Source organism: Orycteropus afer, unplaced genomic scaffold (assembly GCF_000298275.1).
Source record: "Orycteropus afer afer isolate SDZICR_OR568_19922 unplaced genomic scaffold, OryAfe1.0 scaffold00491, whole genome shotgun sequence".
NCBI classification, from domain to species: Eukaryota; Metazoa; Chordata; class Mammalia; order Tubulidentata; family Orycteropodidae; genus Orycteropus; species Orycteropus afer.
This window is the reverse complement of record NW_006922078.1, coordinates 1,311,004-1,323,256: the sequence shown is the minus strand read 5'-3', so window position 1 is coordinate 1,323,256 and position 12,253 is coordinate 1,311,004.

The window sequence follows — 12,253 nt, the reverse complement described above, 5'->3', positions numbered from 1 at the left end:
ATTCTCAATGGTTATTCCGTCGTCAATTCCTGGAGCCTTGTTTTTTTTCATTTCTTCAGTGCAGCTTTGACTTCTTCCTACAGTACCATTGGTTTTGGATCATATGCCACTTCCTGAAATGGATGGTCATCTACCAATTCTTTTTGGTATAGTGACTCTGTGTATTCCATCCATCTTCTTTTGATATTTCCTGCATCACTCAACATGTTGTCCACGGAATCTTTCAGTATTGCAATTTGAGGCTTAATGTTTTTCCGCAGTTCTTTCAGCTTAAGAAATGCCAACCATGTTCTTCCCTTTGGTTTTCTAACTCCAGGTCTTTCCACATTTCATATAATAATTGACATTGTCTTCCCGAGCTGCTTTTTGAAATCTTCTGTTCAGCTCTTTTATCTTGTTGATTCTTCCACTTGCTTTAGCTACTCTTCGTTCAAAGGCAAGTTTCAGAGTCTCTTCTGACATCCATGTTGGTCTTTTCTTTCTTTGTTGTATTTTTAATGACCCTTTGCTTTCCTCATGGAGGATGTTCTTGATGTCATCCCACAATTCCTCTGGTTTTCGGTCATTTGTATTCAGTGAATCAAAACTATACATTAAATGGTCTCTAAATCCAGGAGGGATATAATCAAGGTCATATTTTGGCTCTTGTGGACTTATTTTAATTTTCTTCAATTTCAACTTGAACTTGCAAATGAGCAGTTGATGGTCTGTTCCACAGTCATCTCCTGGCCTTGTTTTGGCTGAAGATATTGAGCTTCTCCGTTGACTCTTTCCACAGATGTAGTCAATCTGTTTCCTATGTACTCCATCTGGTGAAGTCCACGTGTATAACTACTGTTTGTGTTGTTGAAAAAAGGTGTTTGCAATGAGTAAGTCATTGATCTTGCAAAATTCTATCATGTGATCTCTAGCATTAGTTCTATCACCAAGGCTATATTTTCCAACTACCAGTGATTTTTCTTTGTTTCCAACTTTTGCATTCCAGTCACCAGTGATAATTAACACATTTTGATTGCAAGTTCGGTCAATTTCAGACTGCAGAACTTAGTAAAAATCTTCAATTTTCTCATCTTTGGATTTGGTGGTTGGTGCATAAATTTAAATATTAGCAGTATTAACTGGTCTTTCTCGTAGGTGTGTGGATCCTATCCTATCACTGATAGCATTGTACTTCAGGATAGACTGTGAAGCATTCTTCATGATGATGAATGCCACACCATTCTTCTTCAATTTGCCATTTCCAGCATAGTAAATCATATGATTGTTTTATTCAAAATGGCCAAAACCAGCCCATTTCAACTCACTAATGCCTAGAATATCAATCTTTATGTGTTCCATTTCATTTTTGACAACTTCCAATTTTCCTAGATTCATACTTTGTATATTCCATGTTCTGATTATTAATGGATGTTTGCAGCTGTTTCTTCTCATCTTGATGTGTGCCATATCAGCAAATGGAGGTCCTGAAAACCTTTACTTTATCCACATCATTAAGGTCGGCTCTACTCTGAGGAGACAGTTCTTCTCCAGTCATATTTTGAGTGCCTTCTGCCCTGAGGGGCTCATCTTCCGGCACTGTATCAGATGATGTTTCAGGGCTATTCATAGAATTTTCCAGTAATATATCAGACAGTGTTTCACTGCTATTCATAAGGTTTTCCCTGGCCAGTTCTTTGAGAAGTGGATAACCCCTTCCTTCTTCCCAGTCTTAGTCTGGAAGCTCTGCTGAAACCTGTCCACCATGGGTGACCCTGCTGGTGTTTGAAACACTGGTGGCATAGCCACCAGCCTCACAGCAACACTTACGCTGCCACAGTATGACAAGTGGACAGATGAGTTTGTCTCCCTTAGTTGTTCCAAACTGCTGCGCTCATTTCTGGTCTCCTGCACCCTGCTCACATACCTGGCCTGCCCCTGGGGTGCTCCACACATGCAAGCACCTGCCTTCTGCTGCTCCCAGGCTGGCTTACTGTGGCAGTGCTGCTGGGGCGCTTCCATGCACGGAGGCACCCGCCTTCCGCTGGTCCGAGGCTGGAGTCTGGGCTATGGAGTTGACTCCAAATCCTAGTGACCCTGTGCACGTCAGAGTAAAACTGCTCCAGATGGTGGTCCAGGGGAAGTCCCCTGAGGCTGCAAATGACACGTGCTTGACTGCTAACCTGCAGGGTAATGGTTGGAACCCACCTAGTGGGCTGAGGATAAGGACAGGCAGTCTGCGTCCATGAAGATCCCAGCCCAGAGGCCAGGTTGGAGATGACTCGGCAGCAGCGGGTTCTTCCAGAACCAGCTCACCACCATGTTCTTCCACAGCACAGCTTAGGTCAGTAGCTGAGTTAGTCAGCAAACTGTTCCAGCCGCCCAGGGACTTTAAACACTCACTCACCACAACCAAAGAGCCCATTGCCATAGGCTCCGACTCATGGAGACCCTGTGTGTTGCAGTGCAGGACTGCTGCATACGGTGTTCTTGGGTGTACTCTTGAAGGGGGTAGATTGCCAGGCCTTTCTTCCGTGGAGCCCCTGGGTAGCTTTGTGCTTCCAGCTTTTCAGTTAGTGGTAGAGCACAAACCATTTGCACTACCTGGAACCTCCCTCACACGTGTGCGCGCGCACACACACACACACACATTGTAGATAACACGCAATACATGGCTTGTGTCTACATCTGTTACTCATATGTACACAGGAGCATGCCCTCCATCCACACACGTAACTATGCACACTGCTGTGCACATGCACACATATGCACAGGTAAACACATGATGTGTACATGGTTCTGTATCCATTACTTATACACAACAGCATGCCCTCCATCCACACACGTAACTATGCACACGGCTGTGCACATATGCATACACACATGTACACATATGTATATAGCATCTCCATCCATTCCTCACATACACACAGGAGCATGTTCTTCATGCACACGTGTAACTATGCACACTGCTGTGGACACATTTGTGCATATGAAGTGGTGCACACAGTCCTGCATTCTAGAAGGCCCTGTGCAGAAGTTGCCTGACCAACATCTGACCACATGTAACTGGTTCTCTCATGACCACTGGTGCATCCCATGGGCATCTCTCACCCGGATTATTGACAGCCCAGACTGACCTTCCTCTGTCCACGCTGGCACCTCTTGTGGTCCCTTATTGCCTTGCAGATATGGATCGCCCCCATCCCTGCTCATAGGCAATGGTGTGTACAAGTCAGGGTCCCATGTGTCCTCTCCTTGACGGAGCCCCAGGGTGTTGGCTCTGGGCTCCTCCTACATGCTGGCACATGGCTCAGCTCCACCTTAGCCCATCCAGCAGTGGGCTGAGCTGGATGTTTGCTAGGGTGGCACCCAGGTTTCCAGGGGCATGGCCTTTCCCCCCTTTGACCCAGCCCTTGCCATAGTGCCCCGTCTTTCTACTTGCTTCTTGCCATGAGCTTCACATCAATTCAACATGTCGTGAAACTTGAGAGCTCCAGCCTGGCCCAAGCTCCATTCTGTTTAGTCAGCTCAGGGAGGGTTGTCAGGTAGTGAACTTTGAGGCCATGAAAGCCACTGGAGTATTACAGCTCATGTATGCAAACACACAGACACATGCAATCACATGCACACAGATGTAATCACATGTGCACACAGTCACACACAATCACATGCACACAAATGCTATCATAAATAATCACCACATTCACAGATAATCATGTGATAAGTTGCATGCACACACACAGTCACACACAGCCACACACATGGACTCACACAAATCACATGCACTCACACACATGCACACATATACACATGAAATCACATGTAGTAACACACAGTCATACATAATCATAACACATATCCACAATCACACATATACACATAATCACAGATCACACAGTCACATGTAATCACACAGTTACACATTATCACACAGTCAAGTGCACACATTCAATCCCATATGCACACACAATCACATGTCATAACATACACATGAAATCACACATCCACCCTCACAAAGCACCAGGCCTCCTCTGTGAGCTGGTGGGTGATCCCTTACCACCCAACAAACCCCAGCCCTCCTGTCCCCATATCTGCCCCTGGCTGCCATGGACAATCTGCTGAACTTTGGCTTGGCTCCAGCTGCAGATGGAGGTGGGTGAGCTTCCTGCCCCTGGTGTTAATTCATTCCTCCTTGAACACGGAGCAGGACCTCACCATGCCAGCCAACCAGTGTGCTCAGGCTGTGGCCTCTTCCCGGGAAAGCCCTCAGCCCGTGCTGGGCTCCCAGATAAGGAGCATGTTGTGCCCAGCACTCTGTAGCCATGCCTTGCTGGAAAGGGGCAGAGAATGGACCTGCAGCTGCCCACACCCGACCCCGAGCAGCTCTGAACTCCTTGCTGAATGCTATGCGGGATTGGCTCCTATCCTGACCTGATGCCTCCCCTGTGTAGTTACTTGTGTCGGAAGCTTCCGTGAGGCTGTAGTCTTCCACTCTTACCTTCAAATGGTACCCATATGTGAACCGTGACTCAACTCTATGCTCCCTAAAGCTGCCTTCCAGCTCTCTGCTACCCTTCATTGGGCCAGGGCTTATCAGAGCACCATGTTTTCTTTCCTCCACAGTCACCCGAACTCTACACAGCCGTCCAGATGAATTCTGCTGTCATGACTACTAACCCAAAGTTTGGTGGTTCCATGCACCCAGTGGTACGGCAGAAGAGAGGGCTGGCCATCTGTCCCCGTGAAGATTCAGACAAGAAAAGCACATGCAGCACAGTCCTGCTGTGTAGCTGGTGGCGGTGCCGTGAGCTGGCATTGACTCTGCAGCCGCAGGCTCAGCATAGCCCATGGGGGCGCCATGAGCTGGCATTGACTCCACAGCCACAGGCTCAGGTTGGTTTGCTTTCTACTGCCATGGCCTGGTTGTTTAGATCTGCTGTTGTTAGGTGCCGTCACGTCAGCTCTGACTCATAACAACCCCATGTACAATAGAACGAAACACTGACTGGTCCTGTGCCAGACTCACAATCCTTGCTATACCTGAGCCCATTGTTGCAGCCAGTATGTCAGTCCATCTTGTTGAGAGCCTTTCCTTTTTTTCTTTTTTGCTGATTCTCCACTTTACCAAGCATGATATCCTTCTTCAGAGAATGATCCCTTCTGACAGCATGACCAAAGTAGGTGAGACAAAGTCTGGCCATTCTCACTTCCAAGGAGCATTCTAGCTGCACTTCATCCAGGACAGATTTGTTAGTTCTGCCAGTCCATAGTGCTTTCAGTCTTCTTTGAAAACACCACAATTCAAAAGCATCAATTCTTCTTCAGTCTTCCTTGTTCATTGTCCAGCTCTCACATGCATATGAGGCAACTGAAAATACCATGGCTTGGGTGAGGCCCACCTTAGTCTTCAAGGAGAAATCCTTGCTCTTCAGCACTTGAAAGAGGTCTTTTGCAGCAGATTTGCCCAATGCGATACATTGTCTGATTTCTTGACTGCTGAATCCATTGGTGTTGATGGTGGATCCAAGGAATATGAAATCTTTGACAACTTCAATCTTTTCTCCATTTATTGTGATGCTGTTTATTAGTCAAGTTGTGAGGATTTTCATTTTCTTGATGTTGAGGTGTAACTCATACTGCATAGTCTCTGATCTTCATCATTGAGTGCTTCAAGTCATCCTCACTTTCAGCAGCAAGGTTGTGTCTTCTGCATATCTCAGGTTGTTTAGACAGAGGGTGTGTATTCAAACTCATATAAACTAGGCCTGTGGAGAGCTCCCCCCACCACCACCTCTCATCCTCTCCAACTAGTGCAAAGTATCACGTTAGTTGGCTATCACACACATAATGCCCTGATACTAGGTGTTCTCAAAGTACACAATTCCATATGATATACATGATGAAACAGTGTGATGACCAAGATTCTGTCTCTGTCTTCCCCTCACCACATCTTTTCCCAGGAACCAAACTGCTAATAGCTTCTTCTTCCACTGTAATTTTTATTTGTTTACTTTTGGCTAACACTATGACTTTAAGGGCACACTTAAACCTCTAATTTTTTCTGTGTCTTTTAAAGCTATCCGTAAATTATTTCCAATTCAACAGTTCCTCTGTGTATAATGCAGTGACAGAGGAACTCTGGTGGCACAGTGCTTAAAACATTCAGCTACTAACCAAAAAGTCATCATTTGAACCTACCAGCTGCTCCAAGGAGAAAGATGTGGCAGTCTGCTTCCATGAAGACTGACAGCCTTGGAGACCCTGTGGGCAGTTCCGCTCTGTCCTCTAGGGGCGCTGTGAGTCAGAATGGACTCCAGGGCAGTGGGTGTGGTTTGGGCTTTGCTTCTGTGAAGATTGACAGCCTTGGAGACCCTGTGGGGCAGTTCCACTCTGTCCTCTAGGGGTGCTGTGGGTCAGAATCAACTCCATGGCAGTGGGATTTTTCATGTACTGACATTGATTACAGTCATCATGTAGCACAACAGTTGTCCTTGACTTTTTTCAAGTCATTCCACCAGCATTAACATAAATCTACTGCCCATTTCCCCATCCCTCCTCCTCCTGGTAAACACTAGTCACTTTGGTTTCTGTGTATTTTCCTGTTTCATACTGTATCGGTCCTTTTCTGTTTGATTTCACTCAGCATGATGCTTTCCAGATCATCCATGTTGTGACGTGCATCAGGACTTCATTGTGTGCGTTTACCACGTTTTATTTATCCTTGTCCATTGATGGACATTTTGATTGGTTCCAAGTGCTGCAGTGAACATGGGTGTATAGGTTTCTGTTTGTGTTCCTGCCTTCACTTCTTCTGGGTGTACACCTAGCACTGGGATTGCCGGGTCACGTGGTAGTTCTATATTTGACTCCTTAAGGACCTGCTGAACTATTCTCCACAGTGGCTGTGCTATTTTACATGCCCACCAGCAATGGATGACGTTCAGGAAGGTTTCTTCACACCCTTGCCAACTCTTGTTGTTTTTGTTTTGTTCATGTGGATGTTTGTTTATCATGGCTGTTCGAGTGTGAAACTTTTACTAATTGATTCATCAACTCTGGCCAGTCTCTCATTGTATCTATTCTAAACAATAAATATAACACTTCTAGCCGCCTGCCATCACTTTTATCATATATAGATACTTTATATATATATATATATATGTGTGTGTGTATGTGTGTATGTATATTTATATATATTTGTTGTTGTTGTTGTTGTTATGTGCCATCGAGTCAGCCCCAACTCATAGCGACCCCTCCTTGGGTTTCCAAGGCAGTATGTATACTTAATTATCAATGTTTAAGAAGCTTTCTGTAATTAATTTTCTGTACTTTCTCTACATGTTGAATCTAAGACTTGAAAATACATAAATGGCATTCACAATATTATTCCATAAATGCTGTTTACCACAGAAATAAGAATTGTGACTAGAACTATGGAGAAAGAGACAGACTATTTATTGTAAAGATACTGACAGTCAAAGGAGAGACTTCCAAGTATCAATGCCCAGTGGCTCTTTATACATATCCTTTACAATTTCTTGCAGTTCTAAAGAATCAGAGATACTAAATGGTCTTTTGTCTTCTATTTCTACCTCAAATTCTTATATTCCTTTCTCAGTGTTTAACTGAGTCATCTTTATATATAGAACAAAAGTTTGTAAAGTGAACTTTCAAATGGGATGCTTTATTGATAGTTTAGCTAGGTATTAAATGATAGGTTCAGTATCTTTTTCTATCAGAACTTGAAGACACTGCTTCATTGTCTTCTAGAAGTCAGCATTGCTAATGAAAACTCTTGTGCCATTTTAATTTTCATTTTACATTGTTGTTAGTTGCTTTCAGCTTGGTTCCAAGTTATTGTGACCTCATGCGCAATAGAATGAAACACTGCCCATTCGTGCACCATCTTCACAATTGTGTCTATGTTTGATCCCATTGTTGCAGCCACTGTATCGATCCTTCTCATTGAGGGTCTTCCGTTTTTTGGCTGACCCTTTGCTTTACAAAGCATGATGTCCTTCTCTAGGGATTGATCCATCCTGACAACATGTCCAAAGTATGAGAGACGAAGTCTCACCATCCTCACTTCTAAGGAGCATTCCTGCTGTACTTCTTCCAAGACAGATTTGTTTGTTCTTTTGGAAGCCTGTGGTATACTCAGTATTCTTCACCAACACCGTACTGTACTGTACAGAGCATAATTTATTTGTTTTCAGTGTTCTCTTTACTCTGCAAGCTTTTGAGATTTTCTTGTATTGCTTGGTCCCAGTGTGTGCACTGGATCTGCTGAGAATATGGTGGGAACCGTACGTTTGGAACATGTGTGCTCATTCATGTGACCATTTCCTCCTCTCTTTTGCCTTTCTTCTCGCCTTTAGGATTCCTAATAAATGAAAGTTGGAAAGCCAGGATACATCCTCCAAGCATTAACTTTTCTCTGTCTTTCCCATCTCTTTTCCCATGTGCTGTCCACTCTGGAAACTTCGTCTGTATTTGCAACAACTTAGTCTTCAATTGTATCATTTACTCTTCAGCCTATCCCTTATATTTTAAAATTGATTAGTCACATTAATTGATAAGAGTTCTTTCTTGGAAATGTTTTTTTTTTTTTTTTTTGTCTTCCTCACAGTAGCCTTCTTTTCTCCTTTGGTGCTATGTTTTCCCAAATGTTGGCAAATAATGCTACTTAGAATTATCAGTGTTGTCAGTAATAGTAGCAGTTACTGTTCCCTGAATTATTTTGATCTCTTTATGGTCAGTATATCCATCCTGGGCGTTTCTTCTCTTTCATGCTGTCAGATTTCCATAGATATCTGGTAGTCCCTGCCCGTCAGACCATATCTGTGTAGGACTGAAAGATTGTGCTGGTGGGTGTAGTATCTGGTCATTGTGGGAAACTTATGGCACTGTGTAGTCTGACAGGCTTCTCGCTTGACCAGAAGAGATAACTGCATGTGTTCTGTAAATGGGTAGGGTGTGTGGACAAATGGCCTCCGTGGAGGGATGGTGGACATGGTGTAGGGGGATGAGCAGTCTCCCCATATTTACTCAAGTCTGGCAGGCTTTACTGTGGGGATGGACTGTTTCTGTGCTTTTCCCTCCAGAGGGGAGAATCACCTTGCTTTTTCCTCAGTTGCTGTATATGCTGTGCAAGACAGAAGGCCCAGCCTTACAGCTCCCCATCTCTCTCAGGCCTGGCTTTCTCACTAGGGTGGGGGGTCCTCAACCTTTGTGTGCTGTGGTCCCCTTCAGCAGTCTGGTGAAGCTGATGGAACCTTTTTCAAACTAAGTTAAAAACATATGACTTTTTTTTTTTTTTTTTTTTTTAATTAAACATTCCATGGAAGAATCCTGATCCAAAGGGGAAAGAATATGGAACAGAATTTCAAAGTTTCCTGGAATCCAGAATTTCTGGAGCTATTGAGGCTAAATGAATGCCAAAAATCACTGCCCTGAGATAATTATTAAACTTTAAACCAAAACTATCTCCTGAAGTCTTCTTTGGACCAAAGGAAACAAACAAACAAACAAAAAGGTAAGAGTATCTTAAGAAGGAAAGTGCGTGTGGCTTGCGCATCATGCTTTCTTAGAGAATTACCTGTGTGGGATCAGGCTGACGACAGCACTGCAGAGAGCAGCAGCGTGGGGACAGTGAGTGTGAGTGAGTGGAGCTGGGACGGTGCAGGGAAGGACGGTGAGGAAGTCTGCAGAACCCGAAGGATGGCGCGTCAGTGGGTCTGTTTCCACCGAAGTAAGAAAAGGAAATATGAGGAGTGAGAAAGCCACTCACACTGCAGCACAGCCACAGAATGCTGGGAAGACCTTCTGAAGGAGCGACACGTTTGCTTCCTCTTCAAACATGAAGTCAGAAAGCCGAGCGGCGGGCCTGCTATCTATCCACTGTCATTGGCGGTGAACACCAGTGATGTTCGGAGGTTTGTGCGACAGCTGGGATGTGAAAGTACCTGTGATTCTGGCGGGTGACACAGTCACAGCTACAGCTACACTGCCGAGGTTTACTGCCTGCATTCACAGTGGGAGGAAACGTGAAATTACAGTTAGAGACACATTAACTAAAAGCCACGCTTTCACAGCCACGTTTGGGCACCTCGGCACAGTGAGGCCCCTGCTCAGGGAAGGGCATCCTCTCTCTTTGGGCAGCATTTCCCTGGCTTGGCCTGGGCCAATGTTGCCCGACAGCTGTTTGCAAAGGGCTGAGGGGAGGACTCACGGGCCACCCTGCCCCTTTGGGAGCATGGCTCTTCAGACCGTTCTGAGGAGCCCGCCTTTGCTGCTTCCTCCTCTGGTGTCACAGGCTGGTGGCCTGGGCTGCCTGTCCTTCTGTTCTCTCCACCAGTTGGGCCGGGAACTCTCCAGCCTCTCTTGGCTGTTGGTCGCCATCTTTTTCGGCTCCTGTCACCAGGATGGCTTCATTGTTTTAACAGTATACTTCCTGCTATTTCACTGGGGCCCCGGGTGACTGCTCCTGAGCTCTGGGTTGTCTTTATGCAGCCATGGGTCCACAGGGATGCCAGTTTGGACTGTCTCCCATGGCCCCGCGAGCCTTCTTGGACACCCACTCTTAACTGACCCGCTTGGACATTAGGTCAGTCACTGGGAGGTGCAAACAGATGCACTTGACCACGAACCTGAAGGCTGGCTGTTCTCTCCCCCCAGAGGCTCCACGAAGGAAGGCCTTGTGGTCTGCTTTGAGAAGATCTGGTCTGTAGATGGCCCTGGGGGCATGGTGCCACTCTGTCACACGGGATTGCCAGGAGTCAGGACCCACCACGACACTGAAGGGCTTGGCTTGTGTTCCGGGTGCCACACATGGGGTTCTCGGCTTTCCTCATGCCACTTCCGTGAGGGTAGACGGTGTGTGGTGTGCTTTCACTGTTGGGGCAGGAGAGCTTCTCAGCCCGCAGTGCCAGCCCACGGTCCCCACCCTGCCTGTTGAGGATAATTCAGTGGCTTTGCTTTCTTTTTACGATGTGTTTGTTTTTTTCTGTTCTTTTGTTTACTTACGTTCTTTGATTTCATTCTCTTTACAAAATCATCCTGCAAATGGTATTAAAAATGGGTCTCTTGATGAATTTCGAATACTTTTCAACTCCGTCACTTCCAAATACCCACACCTGCTCGGGACACTGGGCTCATGTTGCTGGAGGGCTTTGTGATCCTGGCCGAGGTCCCTTTCGGGCCCAGGACTGTGCAGGTTTAGAGAACACCCCAGACAACGCCTAAGCCTCTGAAGTCAGGAGCCCTGCTCCAGGCGAGGAACGTCTGGCCATGACCTTGGCAGAGGTCAGGCTCTGCAAAGCTTGGCAGGCAGCTTCCACTGTGGTTGCCCTATGGAGGGGAAGGCCTTGCTGGGAAGTGCCTAGGGGGGTGCAGAATAGGAGTAGAGAGTCTAACACACAGGAAATGGGGGTGCCTGCCAAGAGGAGATGGCACAGGCCTGGGGGCAGAGCTCTGAGCTGTTTTGGAGGTGGGCAGTGCAGCTGCTTGGCCAGCCTTTAGGCAAGAAGGCTCAAACGAGGCACGCTTGCCTTCAGAGTCTTCCAGGGATGAGGCTGGAGCTGGGGGCGGGTGGCTGATGCCAGGTGAAGAACTGCCCACCCACCCCGCCTCTCCTCTGGCCAGGTGCCAGGGACATGGCAGAGCCCAGCAGAGAGCACTGAGTGCAGGCTGGCGGCTACTCCTGCCTCTGGCTTGATGTGAGGTTAACGCGGGGTCAGGTCTGTGAGCCCAAGTGTTCACTCAGGACTCCATCTATGTGACCTCAAAGAAGCCTGTCCATTCAGGCATGCTGTCTACCCTGGCACACAGTAGATACTCAATAAATACCTGTATCGGAAGGAGGCAGCCTTGATACTACCCCCCGAGCCTACTCCCTGCACCTGAGTCTTGGCCCACAAGGCCCCTCTGGGGTTCAGGTACCCACTGTCCCTTTCCGGCAGATACAGGAGGACACAGGTCAGGGGGAGATTCTGTCAGCCTTGTGCTAGGCGTGTGGAGATGCAATGGAATTGAATCTGAATTGCTGTCTGGGTAAAAGTGCCTTGAGGCCAACGCCCATGTAGGCCCAGTGCAGGGCTCCCGGCGCCGGGCGGAACGGGACACGTGGTACCTTGTTCTGGGCTGTGTGTTTGCCGAGAACTCACCAGGAAGGATCCCTGGCTTCCTGGCAGCAGGGAGTCAGTGGCAGGGATGGACAGCTTCACCTGCAGAGGGAGGTGGGCAATTACCGAAGCCCACGCAGTGGAGCGGGTCA